The sequence below is a fragment of the Tursiops truncatus genome, chromosome 2 (genome assembly GCF_011762595.2).
Source record: "Tursiops truncatus isolate mTurTru1 chromosome 2, mTurTru1.mat.Y, whole genome shotgun sequence".
Lineage (NCBI taxonomy): Eukaryota > Metazoa > Chordata > Mammalia > Artiodactyla > Delphinidae > Tursiops > Tursiops truncatus.
Window position 1 is genome coordinate 97941084 of NC_047035.1, and position 25010 is coordinate 97966093.

Genomic DNA, 25010 nt, shown 5'->3' on the forward strand with positions numbered 1-25010 from the left:
GGCACAAGAGAAATATGAGAACCCTCAAGAACTTGGTAATTGGGATGAGCAAATAAAATGAACTCACTTCCAACAAAGGACAAATAAGACAAGATAATCAGGAAGCAAAATGTCACCCAGCCCAGGATATCAAAAGTGAAATGGGGGACTTCCCTGGTGGCTCAGTGGTTGAGAGTCCGCCTGCCGATGCAGGGGACACGGTTCGTGCCCCGGTCCGGGAAGATCCCACATGCCGCGGAGCGGCTGGGCCCGTGAGCCATGGCTGCTGAGCCTGCGCGTCCGGAGCCTGTGCTCCGCAACAGGAGAGGCCACGACAGTGAGAGGCCCGCGCACCACAAAAAAAAAAAAAAAAAAAAAAAAAAAGTGAAATGGGCTTGATGTCAGAACACCTGGATTCTGCAACATACTTCCTAGCTGTGTGATCTCGGGCAAGTCACGTAACCTCTCCCAGCCTGTTTCCTCAATATGGGAGTGTTTATCTAGCAAGATCACTGGGAGGATTAAAGACCCCAAGAGGTCAGAAACAGGGCACAATCTGACCAAGGCTTCAAGCAGAAACCAGGGCCTTAGCTGAACACCTTCAAAGCCGGAAGGGATTTAGCTCAGTGGTGGTGAGTAGGAAAGATGGAATGTTTGGTGCAAGAACATGCTTTGACTGCAATTTAACAAGTATTGAGAAGCCCTGTTAACTACTTCAAAGGCTACGAATGTAAATACGATATAGTTCTTTCCCTCAAAATTTACAGTCAGAGAAACATAAGACAAATCCACAAATAACTATAAAACTGGCTATAAATTCAAAGGAATGCTTATGAGGCAATGTGGGAAGCTGAAGAAGGCTGGACAACGAACCCGTCGGTGTGCTGGGTACTCGTTTCAGCTCTGCTACCATCTGTGTGTGATCCAGCATGGGTCACCACCCCTTCTCCAGGCCTTGTTTCCTCAAATATGAAATAAGAGGGCTGAACTCAATGGTCTCTTCCCTACACAAACATTCTACATTTGAACAGTTTAGCCACGAGACGTTTAAATGGGGTCATGGTGGCAGCTGTCCCTCGTGTCACCTCTCACTCCTTAAAGACGAGAGCCTAGACATGAGCATGAGATAGAAAAGATCCAAGAGACATCTGCATTGATTTTGTGGATTCTTGATGGTAAATAAAATGGTTATAGTATAAAAAAAAATAATAATAATAAAATGCAGTGCCTCACTGGGTAGAGGAGGAAGCAGCAAAGAGAAAGTACTACCAAGAATGAAACTGGGTGACCAAGACAGCAAAATGGGCTGCTGACAGAAACAGGATATTTGAAGTTTGGGAAGGGAGAGAGCTGAAGTGGGCAGAAGTTTCTTGTGGGTGGCCACCAGATTTTTGGAGGGAAAAGATGATGAGATTGGATTGGGACAGACTGAGAGTTAGGGGTCAACAAAGCCACATGACAGAGAAGTGCTTGAAAACCATCCCCTTTCACTATGGTCCCACATTTATCTCTGTCCTTGGGACAGAGGCAGAGGGGCCAACAGTGAAAGGTCCAAAAAGAACGCCATGACTGTACAAACCACAGAAGAGGGAACACACAAGACCAAGGATCACAGCAGGGTGTTCTCACTCAAACTAAATTACGTGGGACATGATGGGAAGTTCCTGCTGTTGTGATGAAACTTCATTTGCAGACATCATGCCTCTAGTATCTGACAGTAAGTAAAAGGGAAATGTCAAGGAGGACAGCTGGATATCTCCTTGCCTCTAGACTGTTCTCTCCTTTGGGGAGCCTTTATTAGGGCACCAATTCAGATTCAAAACATCACCCTATATCCTACCCATCTGACTACATGTTAATAAAAATACATAATGGCCAGGGGTATATCATTTTCCTTCAGCCTCATTCTCTGCCTCTCTCACTCGGCTTGAAATAATTACCACTTTTACCACTGATTTTAAGAAATGACAAGCCCAAACCCTTTTCTAATTACTTAATGGCTGTGGGTTTTCAGAAGAGAAATAGCTAACTAGACCATGTCCCCCATGTTTTTGTTCTCATTTAAAATAAAACAACACTTCTATAAATATGCATGTGCACCGTCTCCTGATGCATGCCAGCAAGAGCTTCTCCAGGAAATTGTTTGGCAACCTTTTTCATGCTATTTGTTTGACAAACTGGGTCAAATGCTTATAATCGAAGGCCACAGATCTGGGCATTCCAGCAATGCCAGGCCCTGCCCAACAACCCTGAGAGAAGAAGCGTTACTGTCTCAACACATCTGAACCAATTCAGAACATACCAGGGGAGAAGGGTAGATACCAAAGAGTGACATTCCTGGGGCATAGGTATGTGCGCGTTCAATAATATTCAGTACAAGACAATGCCAAATTGTTGTCCGGCATAATTGCTGTACTCTCCCAACTTCACATCTTCACCAACATTTTATTGTCAGACTTCTCAAAATGGTAACACACTGTAATCTAAATTAGCATTTCTTTTATTGCTAATGTGGTTGAGCCATTCAATTTCTTTTTTTTTTTTTTAATTTGTTGGCCATTTGATTTCTTCTTGTGGAAGAGCATAGTCATGTCCTTTCCCTTTTTCTTCTATTGGGTTGTCCTTTTCTTATGGACTTTTTCTTAAAGACATTCTTATGTCTTTTTCTTATGTCTTTTTCTTCTATTGGGTTGTCTTTTTCTTTTCTTCTATTGGGTTGTCTTCTCCTGTCTTATGAAGGAGTTCATATATTCTGGCGACTTGTCCTTTGTCAGTTACAGAGGTTGCAAATATCTTCTTCCTGTTTGTGGTTTGTCTTTTCACTTTTTTTTTCTTAATTGAAGTATAGTTGGATTTGCAATCTTGTGTTAATTTCTGCTGTACAGCAAAGTGACTCAGTTTATGTAGAGAGAGAGAGAGAGAGAGAGAGCGCGAAAGAGTCTTTTTTATATTCTTTTCCATTATGGTTTATCTCAGGATATTGAATATAGTTCCCTGTGCTACACAGTAGGACCTAGTTGTTTGTCTTTTCACTTTTTTAATGGCTCAATCTTCCAGTAGTCATATCTATCAAACTTTTATAGATAGTTCTTTTCATATCATGAAAGAAATCCTTCTTTACCTAAAGTAATAAAGATATTCTTCTACATCATTTTCTAAAAGATTTTGCCTTTCACATTAAGTCTTCAATCCAGTGGGAATTTTTAAGGTGTATGTAGGAATCCAATTTCATTAGTTTCCCCAGAAGGACACCTAATTATCATAGTACCATTTATTGAGAAAAATTATGCTTTCCCTAGTGAGTCACCATATCTGATTAGATCTGTTTCATGGCTCTCTCTTCTGTTCCTTTGGTCATTTTCATTATCCCTGGGCCAATGTCATATGGTCTTAACTACTACTATGGCTTTATAATACAGCTTTATAATTGTTTATATCTGGAAGGACCAGGCCCCTCTACCTCACTGTGGACATCCTTGACCTTTCACACTTCCATCTAAGTTCCTCAAAAACCATAAGGAAATTTTGATTTGGAGTACATTAAATCTATAGATCAAATTGAGAAGACTGACATATTCATGATATTCAATCTATCCATGTAATGTATAATCTCTACCTTTATTTATGTCTTCTTTAACGCCTTTAAAAATGTTGTCAAAGTAAATTCTCTTCATAAAGACCTTGTACATTTTTAGATTTACTGGTACTTTATATTTTTGTGACTATTATAAGTGACATCTTTTAAATATATATAATATATATGTAGTATATATATACACACACACACATATATATATATATACATTCTATATATTTCTTTTCTAATCTTTATATCTTTTATTTATATTCCTTGTCTTACTGTACCAGTTAGGACCTCCAAAAGTACTGAATAAAAATCTTGTCTTGATTCTAACGTTTCACTGTGATGAATAACATTTGCTATAGGTTTTTGGTACACACTCTTATCAGGTTAAGGAAGTGCACCATCTATTACTAGTTTTCTAAGAATGAGTATTATGAGTGCATATCAATTTTATCAAATTTCGTTCCTAAGTCTATTGGGAAAATTATGTGGGTTTTTTTTTCTCCTTCCATCTGTTAATTTACAAGTTTTTATAATTATTCTGCCTTTTTTTTTTACATCTTTATTGGAGTATAATTGCTTTACAATGGTGTGCTAGTTTCTGCTTTATAACAAAAAAATATGGAACACTTCACGAATTTGCGTGTCATCCTTGCACCGGGGCCATGCTAATCTTCTCTGTATCGTTCCAATTTTACTATATGTGCTGCCGAAGCGAGCACTATTCTGCCTTTGATCTTTATTTTTCCTTTCTTCTAGTTTTTTCTCTAACTTTCCTGACTTCTCCTCTTTACCTATACTCTCTACCCAAGACTTCTCTTTCAAAGTCACTGTTTCTTCCATGTCCATCCCTGAGGAGAGGAGGCTATAGTTCTCAGAATCATTAATAAATATTTGAATGAATAAAAAAATGAAATACCTAATAAGTATCACATAATTGAGAGGATTTACGCAAAACCAATCTTCAAATGTAACACATCACGTGTACATAGGTTGCTCTAGCTTGGAGCCAAAAGAAAAACGTTACTCAAGATGCAGTCAGTTAGAGACAGAAGTAATTATCACAGAAAGTTTTCAACTGAAATAGTCTTTTACTCCCTAGAGAAATATCAGAAAATCATTAGTTGTCTTTTGAATTTCTTTTCAGTACTATGTTGGACTTTAAGTACTGGGGTTCAAGCGCTCCCCCCATTATAAAACCTAGCAATGAGGGTGACAGATTTCAAAAGTGGTAAGCATCTTAAGAGAGATAAAAAGTGACGCTTATATATATTTTGCAATTCAACACCACCAGCCAAAGGGGCCAGCCCATGCCTCAAAACCTTGGTTCCAAACCTAAACCAGACCAGCCACAATGATCATCTAATTTGTACAATCTGAGGATAGAGGGGAAAATATAGTTATTTCCTTTTGCTTAAAACAGGATGAACAAATCTGATTTGTGGAATGCTGCCTCAAGGGAGGTTATACCTCTAGAAAAGACTGGACAGGTTCTGTTTTAATGAGGGGTTATTATCTGTTTGTTTTGTTCATTCATTTAATAGCTGAGTGCCCACCACAGGCAAACACTGTGCAAGGTGATAGAAATGCAAATAAGACAGATACAGCACCTGCCCCCCCGCCAAATTTACCATCTAACGGAGAACACTGACCACGGAAGCAAGACTCCAAGTGTGGTTAGTACCTATGGCTGGCATAATGGAAGGAGCACATGAGATTAACACCTAACCTAGATACAGGTGAGGTAGGTTCTGAGAGGAAGTGTACAAAGGGTTTGGTGTCTGGAGATGGAGAAGTTCTCTAAGTAATTTGCCCTAAATAGTACATTAAAGCTGGGATTCCCTGGGGGGAAAGCATTCTACAGCCCAACAGTGTAGAACAGGAGAGAACAGAAAAGCTGAAAGATCCAAAGACCCTCATGCATACTCTCCCCTCATCCCACCCCACTGCCCATACACACACACAGCTGTGTGACTCACCCTGAAGGCTACGGTTTAAAAAAAAAAGTCAATGTATTCCCCAGATACTTGGAGAAAAGACTGTGACAGTGAGTAGGAAACAGGTTCCTCATCTTTCTTGCCTTACTATACCTCTCTTGTTATGCACTAGATCCCACCCAATCTGCCATCTCCCTCTACTAGTCAAAAAATGTGCTTTTCATATACATGGCTAAAAAGCACATAAAAAGATGCTCAACATCACTAATTATCAGAGAAATGCAAATCAAAACTACAATGAGGTTATCACCTCACACCAGTCAGAATGGCCATCATCAAAAAGTCTACAAACAATAAATGCTGGAGAGGGTGTGGAGAAAAAGGAACCCTCCTACACTGTTGGTGGGAATGTCAACTGGTACAACCACTACAGAGAACAGCATGGAGGTTCCTTAAAAAACTAAAAGTAGCAGCTTCCCTGGTGGCGCAGTGGTTGAGAGTCCACCTGCCGACGCAGAGGACATGGGTTCGTGCCCCAGTCTGGGAAGATCCCACATGCCGCAGAGCAGCTGGGCTCGTGAGCCATGGCCGCTGAGCCTGCATGTCCGGAGCCTGTGCTCCGCAACGGGAGAGGCCACAACAGTGAGAGGCCCGCGTACCACAAAAACAAAAAACAAAAAACAAAAAAACTAAAAATAGAACTACCATATGATACAATAATCCCACTCCTGGGCATACATCCAGAGAAAACCATAATTCGAAAAGATACAGGCATCCCAATGTTCATAGAAGCACTATTTACAATAGCCAGGATGTGGAAGCAACCTAAATATCCATCGACAGAGGAATGGATAAAGAAGATGTGGTACACATATACAATGGAATATTACTCAGCCATTAAAAAAGAACAAAATAATGCCATTTGCAGCAACATGGATGGACCTAGAGATTATTATACTAAGAGGAGTAATTCAAAGACAAATATATGATAACACTCATATGTGGAATCTAATTTTTAAAAATGATACAAATGAACTTATTTACAAAACAGAAACAGACTTACAGATATCGAAAACAAACTTATGGTTAACAAAGCGGAAAGGTGGGGGATAAATCAGGAGCTTGGGATTAACATACACACACTACTATATATGAGATAGACAACCAACAAGGACCTACTGTATAGCACAGAGAACTCTACTCAGTATTCTATGAAAACCTATATGAGAAAATAATCTGAAAAAGAATGAATATGTGTATAACTGAATCACTTTGCTGTACACCTGAAACTAATACAACATTGTAAATCAACTATAATCCAATAAAATTTTTTTTTAAATGTGATCTTATCACTTTTTAAAAGGTGACATCTTGGGTCTTCCCTGGTGGTGCAGTGCTTGGGAGTCTGCCTGCCGATGCTGGGGACACGGGTTCGTGCCCCAGTCCGGGAAGATCCCACATGCCGTGGAGCGGCTAGGCCCGTGAGCCATGGCCGCTAAGCCTGCGCGTCCGGAGCCTGCACGTCTGGAGCCTGTGCTCCGCAACGGGAGAGGCCACAACAGTGAGAGGCCCACGTACCGCAAAAAATTTAAAAATTAAAAAAAAAAAAAAAGGTGACATCTTGGACTTTCCTGGTGGTGCAGTGGATAAGAATCCACCTGCCAATGCAGGGGACACGGGTTCAAGCACTGGTCCGGGAAGATCCCACGTGCCACAAAGCAACTAAGCCCATGCGCCACAACTACTGAGCCCACGTGCCACAACTACTGAAGCCCGCGCACCTAGAGCCCGTGCTCCGCAACAAGAGAAGCCACCGCAATGAGAAGCCCATGCACCGCAACGAAGAGTAACCCCTGTTCACCGCAACTAGAGAAAACCCACGCAGCAACAAAGACCCAGCACAGCCAAAATAAATTTAAAAAATAAAAAAATTTTTAAAAAGGTGACATCTTCATTTTAAAATTAAAGAAGTTGAAGGTACATTTCTCAACTCTGGCTAATTATTTAGGATGCACTTTTGAAAAAACTGCCAAGTTTTTTTTTTGTTTTTCAATTGGCCTATACAATTATACTAAAGTCTGTATTTAACTCCATGAAATACACTTATTTTACCAGGGATGTTAGATGAAAAAGGGCAGTTAAATAGAAATCAGCAAGTAGCTCTCAAACAAACTTCTAGAGTCTTTCATCCTAAGAAAAGTAAACTAAACATCACAAAACTATATAGAATTGTAATTTTGCACCTGACTCCAAGGAGCCCCAGGGCCATTGCCAGCAGTAAGTTTTCTAACACCATAAAAACAAAAACAAAACAAAACAAAAAACAGTCTATCTTCATTCTGTGATTTCTATAAACACTTAATCACTTTTACTTTTTAAACACTTTTCAGAACTATAAAAACTAGACTAGATGGCAATCTATTTTTTTTAACACACTTTTAAGTGGCTTTAACGGAAAAATTGGGGGGACTTCCCTGGTGGCAGAGTGGTTAAGAATCCGCCTGCCATAGCAGGGGACACAGGTCGATCCCTGGTCCGGGAAGATCCCACGTGCTGTGGAGCAACTAAGCCTGTGCACCACAACTACTGAGCTTGTGCTCTAGAGCCCGCAAGCCATAACTACTGAGCCCACGTGCCACAACTACTGAAGCCCTTGCGCCTGGACCCCATGCTCCGCAACAAGAGAAGCCACCGCAACAAAGAGTAGCCCCCGCTTGCCGCAACTAGAGAAAGCCAGCGGGCAGCAACGAAGACCCGATGCAGCGGAAAATAAATAAGTAAATTTATATAAATAAATAAATAAAGGAAAACTTGGCTCAAGAAATTTATATAAATAAATAAATAAAGGAAAACTTGGCTCAAGAAATTTATATAAATAAATAAATAAAGGAAAACTTGGCTCAAACAAATGCAGGGACTTCCCTGATGGTCCAGTGGTTAAGACTCCGTGCTTCCACTACAGGAAGCACGGGTTTGATCCCTGGTCAGGGAACTAAGATCCCGCATGCCATGAGGCACCGCCAAAAAAACAAAAAAGGCAAATGCAAAATCAGAAAAATTATAAAGGATAGGATGATGTGGAGAATGGCTGTGACAGATACGGAAGTATTTCCCAAGAAATATACATACACCAAATGTCCTTAAATATAACCAGAACTAAATGCAAAATGATATATAAATATCAATCCAAAAGGTGTTAATAATTTTAAATAAAATTTGACAAGTGGACTGTCCTACACCAATGATCCAAAGATATACCAGCAAAGCCTGAAGACACTGAGGAGGGAGAGCCTGGTATGAATGATAGAAATTCAGGTCATGGCTGATGAGCAGATCAGTTCAAACATCATGCCTGTAATAAGTTAGCACTGAGAACAGGCCCTGCGCTCATCGCTATGTTAAGCACCTAGAACAAGGCTCTAGAAAAGCAATGGTCTAATAGAAGCGCTGTACATGGAAATGAACGATGAAAATGCAGTGGAACAAGAACGTTACAGAAATATGCACACAACGCTGGGCAGCCAGGAGGCCTGGGACAGAGGGGGCCAGAGGGGCGGGGAGCCCACTATGCCGCCTCACAGAGGGGCACCTGAGCCAAGGACTTACATCAACACACAGAGACGCAAGTGATAAATGTGAATGAACAAAAATTACACAGTTCACATATGATGTGGTAAAGGACTTCACCTCATATGTCAAATAAGCATTATCCTTTAAACATCATGGAAACCATCAACCAAAATGATCACAGATGCCAATCCGAAAGGTGTAACCGAGTTTTGATGGAATTAGGTAAGGGCTGTCTGACATTCGAAGTACAAAACACAGGCCAGGTTTAGAGCCATGAGAAGGGAGCAGGTGCTGGGGTGACTGAATGGGAGGGTGGGAGTCGGGAAAGAGCATTTGCACTTGCAAAGGTCTAAGAGGGAAAAGGCTACAATGCACTTAGGGGACCTCAGCAGATGCATGCCGCTATAGGGCTGCACGGGGAGGCGACAGGAGGTGTCCCAACAGGCTGAAAAGATGGGAGAGAGTTGGGACCTGGGCCTGAAAGGACTCTTATACGGCACTAGGAAGTCTTGTGTTGTCCTCTGGGCAATGGAAAGCCACTACAGGCTTTTACGAAGAGGAGGAACACAAGGTCTGTGTCTTAGAAAGATCTTTCTGGCAGCCACATGGAGACTGGGAATACACAGAGGACCAGGAAGCTATGAGGAGAGACAGTGAGTGACATGTGTTGGTGACAGTGGGATGAAGAAGAAGGGATTAATTCGAGATAGATTTAGGAGGCAGAAAATCAGTATAATTTCTTAACTGACTGGTATAGGAGTTAAAGATAACCAAAACTGAATGAAAGGTATTATCATTAACTAAGAGAGGAAAAGCTGGTTTGAGATGATTATAAGTAACACTCACTGACTACTAAGCCCTTTAAAATATTAACTCATTAGAGCTTCACAACCCTATGAATTCTCTAATTTACAGATGAGAAAAAACTCATGCACAGAAAGGCTAAGTAAGTTCTCCAAGGTCACACAGCCAATAAAAGGCAAAGCCAAGATTTGAACCCAGACACACTCTCAACTACTACGTTATACTGTATGGGACAAGACCAATTAAATGTCCCTCATGTCTCGGGGACATCCAGGGAGTTGTGTTTAATTGGCATGTGGAAAACAGAAACAGGGCTCAAAAGAAAAACAAGGGTTAACACGACAGATTTTAAAGCCATCAACACAGTTGATTTACTGAGAAAATGGGAGAGATAAGATGGCCTTTTAGAGTGAAGAGCCAAAATGTTAAGGCTCAGCCAGAGAGATCCAAGGACACTAGGAAGGAAATTTTTCAAACGACAGTCCATAGGCTGGGTCAGTCACCACCGCACGGAGGTGCCAGCTTAAAGCCGTCTGGACTCTCTCCTTCTTGTGAAAGCAGAGGATCCATTCAATATTTGCTGAGTGATAAATCCAGCACTTACAATAAAGGACCCCTTTACAGACGACATCAGGGAGAAGAGAAGCCCAACAAAATCGATGCTCTCAGCTCTTGGATGATTTGCATCTGTGTCTGAGCAAAGTGGCTCCTGCCTCCAGAGAAGCAGCAGCAATGCGAGCTCACCTCTCACGCAGCGCCCTCATCTCATCACCTCCCTACCCTCCAACCCCCACCGAACCCAGCCTCTGCTCTGCCAAGAGGGCAGGGCCCCGGCCACACCACAGCAACACCGGGAGCGCCGGAGAAAGCAGGAAGGTGTCCTCTTGCAAAGACAGCCCCAGAGAATGATGGCTTCTGCAAAAATCAGCTTTTGTTTTTAATGGGCCTGTTCCATGACTCATCAGCTACCACATATGCTGCACCCTGGCTCAAGCTATAAATCAACCAGGTTCCTAGGGAGGAAGAAGGGAATGACAGCAAAAGAGAGAAGAGAAACAGAGGGAAGTGGGGAGCATGTCCTCCGTGAGCACTCAGGTACTGAGGGACTGGAAAGGGCAGATGCTGAAACAGCGGCAGAGGCAGCCCTGGGCTCCCAGCCCTGCCAAACAGGCGCAGGTCCTGGTTCCCATGGCGCTATCCTGCTGGCCGGTAAGGTTGCATCAGCATTCTCTTTCTACCACAGTTCCTGTCTTGTGGGCGGCAGCAGCAGCAAGAAAGAAGAAAAAATGTTGTTTGTACTCTAATGGCTGCTGGGTCACTGAACACTGTGCCTGGAAAGAAAAAAGGGAAAGCGGAAAGAGACAGAGAAACTAACCAAGGTGGGAGCAAACTCCTTTGGGATGTATTAACTACAAAATGGACATTCTATGGATGAAATTCTATGGATGAAATGCCCTCATGAATAAACACTCCTCCCCCAAACTTTTTTTTTTTTGGTACTTAGAAGAATCTCAACAGAGAATGTCGGCTTTTTATCAAGTCTCCTTCTCGTGGGATTTTTTTTTTTTTTTTTTTTTTTGCCACACCACGTAGCATGCAGGATCTAAGTTCTCCAACCAGGGATGGTCCCCTGCAGTGGAAGTGCAGAGCCCTAATCACTGGACCACCAGGGAAGTCCCCCTCTCACCTGATTTCTGATGAGACTTTGGGTTCACTCCTAGGTGAAAGCATGAACTGTGACCAAGAAAACAAAATGATGTACTGGGGTGGAAGTCAGGACACTGCCTTGGCTCTGACACTCGTCAGCCAAATGACTTGAGCACTTTGAAGCCCGAGTTTCTTCATTTGTGAAATGAGGAGGTCAGACTAGATGAATGTTAGGGGTCCTTCTACTCTCCTCACCTATCCTGAGGGTGTTCCGGAGCAAGGGAGCCCTTCCAGGTGCCCTTGTGCCAAGATGCTGATTGTGTCTCCAGGGACACCCAACAGTGAAAGTGGCCCCGACTCAATGGAAGAGATAAGTGAACGCACACTCACGAAGTTAGATCCATACATATGATTAAACCAATGTTAGTGGGCAGAGACAGTGTCTTATTTATCTTCACACACTCAACACCCAACACAGTCTAGGCACTTGGCTTAATAAATACCTATTGCATGCACGTGGAGGCAAAGTGTGATGTAATGAAATCTTTCAGATTTATCTGTTATGAGTTGAACTGTGTTCTCCCAAAATTCATATGTTAAAGTCCTAACTCGTAGTACTTCATAACATGACCTGATTTGGAAGAGGGTCCTTAGAGAGGGTATCAAATGGAAAAGAGGTCATTAGGGTGGGCCCTCATCCAGTGTGACTGGTGTCCCTATAATAAGATTTCTGAACAGGGACACACAGAAAAGAAAGATGACAAGAAGAGACAGAGGGAGAAGACAGCCATACACAAGCCAAGGAGAGAGGCCTGGAACAGACCCTTCCTTCAGAGCCCCCAGAAGGAGCCAGCCCTGCCAACACCTTGATCTCAGACTTCTAGGCTCCAGGACTGAGACAAGAAATTTCTGTTATTTAAGCTACACGGTCTGTGACACTTTGTTATGGCAGTCCCAGCAAACTGGTACATATCTAAAAGTAGGGAGAATTGTCTAATAAGATACCCCATCATACTCTTCACCCAGATCTTTCATTCCTGCATACTATCACTAAGCACCTCTAAAACAGATGGACCTTTCCTCACAATGCTGTTTCCAAACATCACAAAATGAATAATTTGAAGGCAAATTTAACTGACAGAAGAAATACACCTTATACTAAAACACACGCTTATATAATCCTCCACTAGAGCTACTAACAATATTGAAAACAAAATCCCAATAAGCTTGAACTGTTGTGGATAAAATGCTCAGAGGATGAGCAAGACTCTTAGAGCAATTCAATTCCATAATCGGCTCTCTTACTCAACATATTATCTGAGAATAAAAGCCTCTGTTACTTTGTTAAAGTACAGAAAAGAAAGGAAAAATGCAGTTAGTATTCATACTCACTCTCTGGTAACCGAAAATGCACTTTTCAAACTAAACCCAAGAAATTTAGCAGATGTCTTGAAGTCTTTGTTTAAAAAAAAAATTAACATGTGCAGTGGCATTTTATGTTAAATTGCACGTGTTTTAAATACTTGAAAATTGGCATGGCAGAACTCTACCTCCCTCCGCACCACCAAAAAAAGCAAAAGCATACCTTGATAAAGTATAAATCGCTGGTTAATTTTCCTAAAACTGTAGAGACTGGCGTTCCCAATACTTCAACAATTAGAGATCTTGGAATCACATGTCCTCTTCTAAAAAGTTACTTTTTGTCTAATACAAAGATGTGAAAGTCAGAATCGCCTACTTGTAAAAGTTTTTCAAAAGAGTCTTTTGAAAAGCAATTTGCTCCATCAACTTTCAAAATCAGGCATCTCTGTAAAAACCCACAATCCAGCTAATTAGTCTCAGCTGTTCGTCATATGGCCTGCAAACCAGTCAAGTGACTTTGCCCCTTTCAAGTTTTTACTAAAACCCAATCTCCTGGTCTCTCAGACAGAAGGTGGCTGTATTAACCGCCTTCCAACATTAGAAGACTCACACTTCAACTTTTTCTTTTTCCCCCCATCAAAAAATTAGATGTTTCTTGAAAAGACATCTTTAAAGGGATTGCGTTCTCAAGGCCCTGAAGGTTTATATTAATACTGTTTCTTTACAAATACAAGGCCTGATCCAAACAAACACCACGGGAGATCAGTGTTAAGTGGCAGAAGTGACGGGACTTCCCACACCTCTCACTCCGGCCTCCAGACTCACGAGGGAAACTCTCTACCGCGCGGTCTACCCAGATATCTTGCCGGCATCTTAAATTCAACATGTCCTGCCCTCCACTTACCTCCCGTGCTCTCCTCTCCAGACCCTGCTTCAGACCCTCCTCTCCTCCTGTGTCTTGAGTAACACAGTCCGAACACACACCCAGCCAGACATCTGACTGGCCCTCAGTGGCTCCTCCCACTTCCATTAGCCACCAAGTTCTAGGGCTCCTCCCTCCTCTTGCCTTTATTCCAAGTGTTTATCATTTCTCATTGGATGGCTACAATCAACGACACGTTCGGCTTTCTGGCCCCCAACTGGGCCCCCCCACGGACCCATCCTCCACGCCTCAGCCAAAGTGATCTTTCCAAAAGGTAAGTGGGTGTCCATCACCGTCCTCTGTAAAGCCAGCCAACGGCTCCCCACCACCTCTGCAGTGGCATCCCCACTCCTTAGGCCTCTGCCTTCTTTGTCATCCCTGCCTCCTGACTCCAGCCACCACAACTAGCTGTTAATTCTCTAAACCAGTGATTTTCAAAGTGGGAGGGCAGTCATCAGCAGCATCTGGGAAACTGTTAGAAATGCACATTCGTGGGTCCACCCCAGGCCTATGGGATCAGAAATTCTAAGGATGGGGGCAGCCAACAAGCCCTCCAGGTGATTCTGATACACTCCCCAGAGGGCACCTGCTCTAAACCCACCCAGAGACTTAGTCCTTCGGCTCCTTCTTCTGCCAGTAATGCTGCATTAGATGCCCCTTCTCTGTGCTCACTCTTCCTAGAACAGGTTAACCCTGGATGGCAATTATCCAATTTATTTCTTGCTGGTTGGTGAATATCTTTTTTTTTTTTTCTTGGCCGTGCTGTGCGGCCTGTGGGGTCTTAGTTCCCCAACCAGGGATCAAACCTGTGCTCCCCTGCAGTGGAAGCACGGAGTCTTAACCACTGGGCCGCCAGGGAAGTCCCTGAATATCTTGAAGACAGGAATTGTGTCTTATCTGACTCACCCGTCCCACAAATCACTAGCTGAAGACAAGCCTGTCACTGGGATAGATGCTGGGCGTAAAATGAATCACTCTATCCTTTGCCTCTAGGGGAAGCCACCCGCTCACTTTGACCACTCAAAGTGTGACTGAAGACTCCACCGATACAATCAACACAATCCCATCACCAACCTGAAATGTGAGCAACTGAAAAAGACTGAACATAACCAGTCTGACATCATCTGGTAAATGACACGGAATTTTCGGTTTATGTGGTTTATAAAGGAAAACTTATATACTCCTCTTTTCTCACAGCAACCTCTAGAATGTGGAGAATAATTTATTAAGGGAATGTACCAAAATGTTTAAATCCCAGATTAAAATTCATTACAGTTAGCTTATTCTAAATTACAGTAGAAGCTGAGTAAAGTTTCATATTAGCACTTCTCAGCCTTCAGGGTTCTTAGGAATCTTAGGATTTTGTTAAAATGCTAATTCTGATTCAATAGGTCTGGGTAGGGCCCAGGATTCTGCATTTCTAAGGAGCACCCAGGTGATACCCAGGTAACAATGATGCTCTTAGTCCTAGAACGACACTTTCAGTAGCAAGTAAAACTTCAACGACCCCATTTTTCATAGAACTATAAGTCTTACAGCAACACAACCTTTTTTTAGACCACTTTGCATTGAAAGCTTTCTCAAATGTCTTTCAGGCTTCAGGATACAGATGGAACACTAAATACATTTAGTTCTATTCCCTCCCCAACTCTCACTAGTATAACAAGGAAGAGAATTTTATTGCTTATAGACATAAACTTACAAAAACAAAGAGAACGTAAGTGGAAACAACAGGAAGAAAATGTTGGAAGCTAGGAAGTATCGAATAGATGAACAAGAGGTAATCGATTAGCAGACCCAGGAAAGCAAACTCTTTACCTGCCGTTAGAGAAAGCCAACAAGCAACTCATCACAGAATCTCCAGAAAGGCTTAGGCAGTTGGGGCCCCAAACACCTCTGAGGGAGGGGAGAGGGTAAAGTGGGGCTGAAAATGGTGGAAGTCTGTTTACACCCCCAAGCCCCACCCTTGCCAGCCTTGTGACTCCTCCAGCTCTGGCAGTAGTCGAAGGTTTATTCTCTGGAGAGAGTAAAACTCCGAGTACCAGACTCTCAGAGGGTCTCTGAGTCATACCAACTTCAGTGGAGGCAGGGGGAGGCACTGAGAAGTTGCTAAGTATGAAGACACCTCCACCCTCACCTACACACTGGACTTCCAGAAGGCAGGCATACTCCACAGGCAGGTGTGTTCAAATGGTCTTCTCGGGAGAATCTGCCCAACCCAGGAGGGACGCTGAAAGATACAAAGGAGCTCATGACATGTCAATCTAGCTAAAACTCTGTTGTACCTGTTGGGAGAAGGAGGAGATGGAAATGGTACACGTGTGTGGTAGGGGTATAGGTGGAAAAACAAGCTAAAATTCTCTTCTTCCATAGTAAAGCATCAACAGATAATGCCTCAAACTGAAAAACCGGCCATAGAAATATAAGTACGTCATTTAGAGACAGGGGATATAACAACCAGCAAGAGTCAATTCATTGCAAGAACTGAAAGCAGTTGACTCTGGGGAGCAGGAAATGAACTGGGGGCGGGGGCTCGGATGGCTTCTCCTAACAGGCCTTGTAGAACTATGCCCTGATAAAATCTTTAAAATTAATTAATACAAAATGAAATGTAATGCCCAAGCTTAAATTATTTTTTCTTGGATGAGTCAGGCCATCACAATAAACACCTCTGACGTGTGCTACATCCTCAGGATCTAGGGCCTACACGGAAACAGGATGCTGAGGATCTGGGCCCTGGAGACAGGCTGCCTGGCTCTGAATCTCAGCTTTACCACTCACTGGCTGTGTGACCTTCAGCAAGTTACTTAACCTCTCTGTGCCTCAGTTTCCTCATCTGTGGAACCAGGATAATAACAGGATTATTTTGTAAAAATTGAATTATGTAATACCTATAAAGTGCTTAAAACAGTGTTCGGCACATAGTAAATGTTCAAAAGTAGCTATTCTTATTAAGGTATGTTTGCCCCTATAATAAAAGCTTCCTGACACTGTATTGATTTTGTCTTTTATTAGTTTACATTTCATTCTCCCTGTCCTCACCTTCTCTGTCAGTTAGCCAGCTGTCCCTCACCACAATAGTCAGTGTGCCTTTCTAGGGTCACCCCTTCCCCCGCCAATGTGCAGCTTCTAATTGACAAGGCACATGGAAACCAAATAACCAAGATTAGAATTATGTATAAAATGGAGAAAAATGGGCACCACAAAATGTTCTGATGGTCTCTCTGTGGGGCAAATCTGCACGTTTCCATATACGAATCATCTATCTGACAATTCAGAACCCTTTGGGCTTACTTTCTAACTATCAACTGTAGGTCAGTGAGCTGGGTGACACTCAGGGAAACCAACCATCCCAGTTTACCTGGGACTGCGTTTTAGCACCGAAAGTCCTGCATACCTGGAAACCCCAGTCCCAGCACTGGTTAAATTACTTAATCCTTCTGAGCCTGTTTCATCAGCTGTAAAATGAAGGATAATATTTACTTTGAAAGTCTATTGAGGATTAAGTGAGAGAATGTTCATATAATTCCTGACACATAGTAAGCTCTCAATAAATGATAGCTCTAGCTACTGGACTCAGTTACCTATTGTTATTACCAACTCTGATATCAGTGGCAAAATAAATTATCCTTAGAAACTTAACCTGTACCTTGGTTATTTTCTTACTGGAAAAATAATTAACCTTATATACAGTGGATCCCAGGAAACTGAAATGTTTGCTTTCATGAATTTCCTTCCACCCTTTTCCTACACAATTTGTTTCAGGGACTAAGACTTGTTAAAGAAATGTAATATTTCAACAATGTTGACTTCTCCATGCATCTTTTCTACTACAGAAGCCCTGGGGTACTTATGTTAGTACTTATGTTAGTAGTTGCTTCTAAACTTCTGGACAGAAATCAGCATTCCAACTCGCAAAGAAGGACATCAGACATGATGAAATTCTTTTTTAATTTGCATCTCACTTTTTTCCTTCATAATGGCACCAAATCATTGTCTCCTAATGGATTAACAATTCATTCACTAAATATGTCCATTCTATGCCTGAAAAATAAGGGATCTTATCGACAAACAGATGAAATGCCATTCTGACCTCAAAAGCCAAAGGAAATTGCTCACATCAGGGCAGTCCACGAACACAAGGGCGAAGTTGCTATGAGAAAAGTTGCACGATTTGGGGTAGATAACTGAAAGGATCACAAGTTACTCAAAGCCAAGACATGGCCTGGGCACTCTAAGAGGCAGCAGAGAGCATGAACAGCCAGGCATGTAAGAGACTTCTCTGTCCAGGCTCCCAAGCTCCCACCTCCCATGCTCATACTTCTTCTGCCAGTGCCCCCACCCAGTGCCCAAGGCCTGTGAGCAAACCACTGGCGAACCACAGAACCTCCAAGGAGCCTTGAGAGACATCTGGTCCAACTACTGAAGCAAGAGTGATTGGATCCAGGAGAGAACTTCTCCAAGTGTGGTCTGATGCCCACTGGCAGCAGAATCACCTGGAGCACCTGAAGAAAATCCACCCAGGCCCCTGAATGAGGATCTCTGAGAGGATGGCTAGGGAATGTGCATTTATAACAAGATTCCCAGAGGACTCCTGATTGTGCATAAAGAGGTTTGAGTGGAGACCACAGACAGCAAAACACACAACCATCTCTGGGCAAATAACCCAGAGGAAAGACCACGTTTAACCTCCACCAACCTCAAGACTCCAAATCTGTAAAACAGGGATAATAATACCTACCTAGCAGGATGGTTGTGAGAATTAAATGAGACAACAGGTAATAGCTTCCAGCACAGAGCCTCACATGCAGCAGGTGTTCAACAAGTATTAACCCATCCCCCCCTTTCTTGTGTAGCAGTCTAATGAAGATTTACAACAAAAGTCCTTATTTTGAACAAACTTCACCAAGGAAAGCAGATGGCTAGCCTAAGTCCTGCATGTTAATGAGTCACCAACTGAAAGGCCGAGGCCAGCTTCTTTAACCAACGGTTGGGTTGTAAAAAGTACCTGTGATGGTGGTTCTCAAGCTTCAGTGGGCATCAGAATTATCTGGATGGCTTGAAAACACAGACTGCTGGGCCATCTCCAGAGTTCCAGAATCAGTAGTTCTGGGCCGGGGCTGAGAATCTGCATTTCTAACAAGTTCCCAGATGGTGCCGGTGTTGCTGGTCCCAGAACCACACTTTGATCATCGCTCCACTAAAATCAGATTGTTCTGACAGTTTGTAATCAAAAAGGAAAACGATGCTACATGCATTTCCTGTTTGACAGCAGACTGGTTAGTTACATGTCCATAAAGAAAAAAGTAATAAACCCACAACTTCCAAGGCTGTGCCACCTCTGTCCCTGAGACTCTTTCTCACTACATTTTTCGAAAGGCGCAGAGAAAGCTGGGAGATTTGAGTGCCATCTCCCAGCTCCCCAGGTGGGTGCCCCTCAGTGAGACAGGGGATCTCTTTGAACCTCTCAGTGTATTCACCTGGGAACAGAAGTGGGCTCAGTCACTGGTTCCCAAACCTGGCTGTGCACCATCCATCACTACAGCAGCATTTTAGATAAAACATGGATTCCCCAGCCTTAATGCCAAGAATAGCAAATTAAAATCTCCAAAGGAGAGACTGAAAAACGTGTGGTTTTGCATGTGTATGTTTTTTTAGGTTTTGGTTTTTTTTTTTTAATATTTATTTGGCTGCACCGGGTCTTAGTTGTGGCACACAGGAATCTCTGTTGCCGCGTGCAGGATCTTTAGTTGCGGCATGTGGGATCTAGTTCCCTGACCAGGGATCAAACCCAGGTCCCCTGCATTGGGAGCGCAGAGTCTTAGCCACTGGACCGCCAAGAAAGTCCCTGCGTGAGTATGTTTTAAATAAAAGTTCCCTGTGTGATTTTCATGGGCAGCCAGTTTTGAGGAACCATTCCCATGGTGATCTTACAGGCCCCATCCAGCACTAAAGCTCTTGGACCTGTTTGATTTCTAAGTCCCTGTGTCTGAGTCTGTGCTTACCAAGTACCCTTGTCCTTTTATACTTGCTTCCCACAGAGTTTTTACCAGAGGAAGTGAGTACATTCATCTTCAAAGAAGGGAATCTAGTCTGCTTAACAGTTGCACTTTTCTCATGTATCAAACTGGCATTCCAGTTTTAGTTCAAAAAATAAAGTCCAGGACTTCCCTGGTGGAGCAGTCGTTGAGTCCTCCTGCCAATGCGGGGACACGGGTTCGAGCCCTGGTCCAGGAAGATCCCACATGCTGCGGAGCAACTAAGCCCGTGCACCACAACTACTGAGCCTGCGCTCTAGAGCCCATGTGCCACAACTACTGAAGCCTGCGCACCTAGAGCCCATACTCTGCAGCAAGAGAAGCCACCACAATGAGAAGCCCACGCACTGCAAGGAAGAGTAGTCCCCACTCGCCACAACTAGAGAAAGCCCGCACACAGCAACGAAGACCCAACGCAGTCAACAATTAATTAATTAATTAATTTTTAAAAAAGAAACAAGTTTAAAAAATAAATAAATAAAGCTCACTGTAGGAAAAAATAGGAATTACATAGGACAATCTGTCAGGCAATCTTCTCTAACACCAACTCCCTAGTTACTCTATCATTCATTTATTACCTTAGCATCTACCATGTGCCAGGCATTACTCTAGGTGCTAAGCATAGAGAGTTCACAAAACAGAAAAAGTCCCTGCTCTCATAGACAGAACAATTCAGTAGGAAGACACAGACAGTAATAAGGGAAGATAGAGATAAAATAATTTCAAAGAGTACTAAGTCCTGTGAAGACAATAGTGTAATAATAGGGTAGAGACTGACTAGAGACTACCTTCAACAGAGTGATCAGGGATTACTCTGCTGCAACGGACCAGCCAGGTGAGGATCTAGAGAAAAGACTTATAGGCAAGTATAAAGGCTCTGAGGAAGGAAAGAACTTGGCATTTTTAAGGAACAGAAAAGAAGTAGATAAGGCTGAAAGATGGAGGCACAGGGGTGAACTGAGGTCAAGGAGGTCAACAGGGCTCAGATCACGGAGACTCTTCCAGACCAGTTAGAACATTTGGATTTTACACCAACTGCAATGGGAAGTGACTGAGGAATTTTTTTTTTTTTTTGCGGTACGCGGGCCTCTCACTGTTGTGGCCTCTCCCGTTGCGGAGCACGGGCTCTGGACGCACAGGCTCAGCGGCCATGGCTCACAGGCTCCGTGGCACGTGGGATCTTCCCGGACCGGGGCACGAACCCGTGTCCCCTGCATCGGCAGGCGGACTCTCAACCACTGCGCCACCAGGGAAGCCCCGACTGAGGAATTTTAAACAGAAGAAGGATATGATCTGATTTACATTTTTTAAAGATCACTGGCTTTGTGTGAGGAATGGGTTATGGGTGGCACAGAATGGGACCAGAAAAGCAGCAGGGACTTCCCTGGTGGTCCAGTGGTTAAGACTCCACGCTTCCACAGCAGGGGGTGCAGGTTTGACCCCGGGCCGGGGAACTAAGATCCTACATGCTGCGTGGTGTGGCCAAAAAAAAAAAAAAGAAGAAGAAGAAGAAGAAAAGCAATAGTACAGGCAAAAAAATGATGGTGGCCTTTAACTGGCAGCTGGCACACAGCCATAGCAGACAGATACTTCTGGACTGCTTTAACGTAGGGGAAAATCATTAATATACTTGCTTCAATTCCTGTGATATTTCAGAAGAGTTCAAGGAAGAGACGCTGCTGGTTACAATTAAGAAACATTTGCACAGGGGCATAGAAGGAACCAGCAGACCTGTCTTCTAGAACCGTCTCTTTGTCATGTGACCTTGGGGACCATTCTGAACCTCTGAGGTGGAGGGGAGGCTGGGCCCCCTTGTTTCTAAGGTGCCTACCAGCCCTTAAATTACACGATGCCATAAGTGTAACAAGTGAGGTTGTTGCCACCTTATCTGGGTGGCAAAATGGGCTGCTGACTCAGGGTTGGGGTTTTTGCTGTTGACTTTTAATCTCTCAGAGAGGCTCTAGCTAAGCAGGAAATGGGGTGTTAATGAAGAAACTGGCCAGTCCTACTATTTCCTTGGGAAACTCTGAGGTCTGTGGCACCTCTGGCACAAGGGTACGGTGGCCAGCTGGGAATCTGTGGAGCAGACACTCCCAGGAAGCTGAGAGCTCGTCAGGCCGAGGGGCTGAGGGCCCCATCTCTGAGGAATTCAGGAACCAAGCCTTCAGTCACAGCACTCCCTGCGGCCCTTCTGGCAGCCTTCCACCTGCGCTGAGTCACACGGCAGCCAGGCCCTGCCACCCGGCTCTCCCTTCCTACTGGCAGGCTCTCCCCACACCATCCACTCCCCTCAAATGGCCCACCTGGCACCTTGGTGAGGACCTCACTCCATGATCCCTGAGGGCAGGGTTCTCAGTCCCAACTGCCCACCAGCATCCCTGGTGGGGATTAAAAACTATGTACACATATAGATGCCTGGGTCCTACTTCACATTTAATGACTTAGAATTGGGGTGAGGGAGAGGTTAGAAAGGCAAGAGTGGTGGAGTTAGGCTTAGTTAACTTTACATGATGGAGAGAATGTGGAACTCAGGAAACCACATACCAGAGAGGTTCAACGATGTGTCTAACGCAGGGTTTCTCAGCCTTGGCCCTACTGACATGGTGGGCAGGACTGACCCTTTGCCATGAGGGGCTGTCCTGTGCATTGTGGGATGTTTAGAGGCGCCCCTGGTCTCTAAATGCCAGCAATAGCTCCCCAGGTGTGACAACCAGACGTGTCTCTAGACATTGCCCAGTGCCCTCTGCGGGAGGAGCGAGTCGGAACCAGCCCAATTGAGAACGCTGGTGTAATATCACTTAGTTAATTATTGGCAGTGTTAGAAGCTAAAAACCAATCCACTAATTCCTGCCTGTGTTGGTTCCTCCACATTCCAGCAGGAGCTGTGGAACACAGGGATGAGTCACTCCCTGAAGAAGTACCACAACCCACTTCACGGCCCTCTGTGCCTAAGCAGAGTGGGGGCAATGGAGAACTGACCTTGTCTCTGATGAAGGAAGCCCAGCCTGGAACAGCCAGCAGCTTGTTTGGCCACATTTGGTCTCCAGTATCTGACTAGAAGGACGATACCTTATCTTTTCAAGGGCTGCTAGACCTTTTTACTCATGCCTGGGGTTGCTCCCTTGCAGTGGTGAGATTCATTATGAAAATGATTCACACACTGCAGGAAACAAAGAAATCCCGACCACAACCATGGATTATATTTTAAAATTCTCAGGTGTATGTCTCATTCCTTCCTTCCCGTATTAGGGCTAGTACAGCAAGAATTTAAACAATACCTTACCATAAGTTTTATTAGCTGACTGAGACCCTGTCTTTGTTGCCAATGATACACATATACAGGAGACAAGTAACCAGCCATACTCAGATAAGACTTGACCAGCTGCCCATGAGGTGGGATCAGAGCAAGATAGATGAGCAGCAGTTAGTTAAGAACGAACAGATTTTTCAGTCTCTTGGCAACCGATTTTATTGTTATGCTTTGACCTGGCAGCTGGTAAGGCTTTATATGAATTAATCAACAAAGCTATGAAAAAACAGGATTAGTGGCTCTGAAACATGGTATTCTCGTGAGAGTCAGAGGAAGCATATTCGTTTTCAAGACTGCTTTCTCAAATAAGTACAAATAACTTTTAAACAGTAAGAAAATAACCCAGTGTTTTAAAAGGACACATCTCTAAACAGGAAGTCACATATACCTATCTACTGCATTGGTCCTTACCATGTAGCTTCCATATTTATTCTACCAAAATACAAAAGGATACGGAGTATCAAAGGAATAGGCCACACAAAGCAAGTGACTTACAGTGAGACAGTACTTGGTGGCTGTGGAATTGTTCTCAGCAAGTCCTCCTAAATCAAAGCATCTTACAATGAACACTCAAAGGTAACAAAAATATTAACCAGACCTTAAAAGGAATAAAAACACATGGAAAGACAGGCTTTCTGGCTTTCTGGCATCACCACAGAAATACAACCTATGGTGGCTCTAAACAGTCCTATGGTTCTCAGAGAAAAGACAAGGGTATCCATGAGGATGGCTTTGCCTGCCACATAACGGATCTAGGGACTGGAAGGACAGCAGGAGAATGGAGCGATCATGGGAGGGTGGCAAAAGAAGTGATTAAAGGTCAGCACGAAAACATAAGCAACTTACACATGATCTCTTAAGGGAAGACATTATGTAGCAGACCAACCACTGGACCCAGAGTTCCGGTTCTGGCTCTGCTACTAACTGTGTGACCTTAGAAAATGACTTAACATCTCTGGATAAAAATTTCCTTAACTACCAAACACTAGAGTAAGATAATCTTCTACTTCCTTCTAGTTCTAATACTCCTTGAGTTTACAAGCCCCCTCCTTCCTTAAGATGGACACATGTGCAATCACCAAAGTGAGCCACAGCTCAGGCATTCTTTGGACATTATCATGATCAATGCATTCCCTGTGCATAAACCTAGGTTTACCAAACCAGGGTTACCAGATTAGATTCAAGACACCAGTTGATTTTGCCTTTCATAAAAACAACTAGGGCTTCCCTGGTGGCGCAGTGGTTGAGAATCGGCCTGCCAATGCAGGGGACATGGGTTCGAGCCCTGGTCTGGGAAGATCCCACATGCCATGGAGCAACTGAGCCCGTGAGCCACAACTACTGAGCCTGCGCGTCTGGAGCCTGTGCTCCGCAACAAGAGGCCGTGATAGTGAGAGGCCCACGCACCGCGATGAAGAGTGGCCCCCGCTCGCCGCAACTAGAGAAAGCCCATGCACAGAAACGAAGACCCAACTCAGCCAAAAATAAATAAATAAATAAACAACTAATTTTTTTAGCATAAGTACATCCCAAATATTGCATGGGACATACTTATAGTAAAATATTAGTTGTTGGTCATCCAAAATGCAAATTTCTTTTTTTTTTCCAATTTGCTAAATCTGGCACCCTACCTCTGACCCCACGTTAAAAGTTCAATTTCAAAACTCAAAAGTCTGATTTCATATTTGTGGGTGGTGCCAAGTGTGGCTGAGGCACCAAATGGGAGGCCTTCTCATGGGTAACATACACAGAGGCAAAAAACAAAACAAAAACAGGCAAGGAAGAATAACTTTCAACATTTCTTTTGAGTAAGTGAGGCATCAAGTTTTCTTTAACAGTGAGTGAAATATGAGTGTTA

General features: G+C 43.4%; 1 protein-coding gene and 1 non-coding gene across 4 annotated transcripts in view; both read right to left on the reverse strand.

The window, feature by feature from the left end:
- RAB27A (RAB27A, member RAS oncogene family) overlaps positions 1 to 25010 on the reverse strand; it is a 74397-nt gene that overhangs the window by 44738 nt on the left and 4649 nt on the right. Inside the window, exon 1 of one of the 3 annotated variants that reach the window (XM_073801038.1) lies at positions 13787 to 13805. The exons of the other annotated variants lie outside the window; for them this stretch is intronic. The gene's annotated coding sequence lies outside the window, so the exon portion shown is untranslated. Of the gene's footprint in view, positions 1 to 13786; positions 13806 to 25010 lie in introns of those variants that run through there. 3 annotated transcript variants of the gene reach the window in all.
- Positions 4178 to 4284, reverse strand: LOC117311514 (U6 spliceosomal RNA). The gene has a single exon (XR_004525709.1). It is a non-coding gene; the product is annotated as a U6 spliceosomal RNA (small nuclear RNA).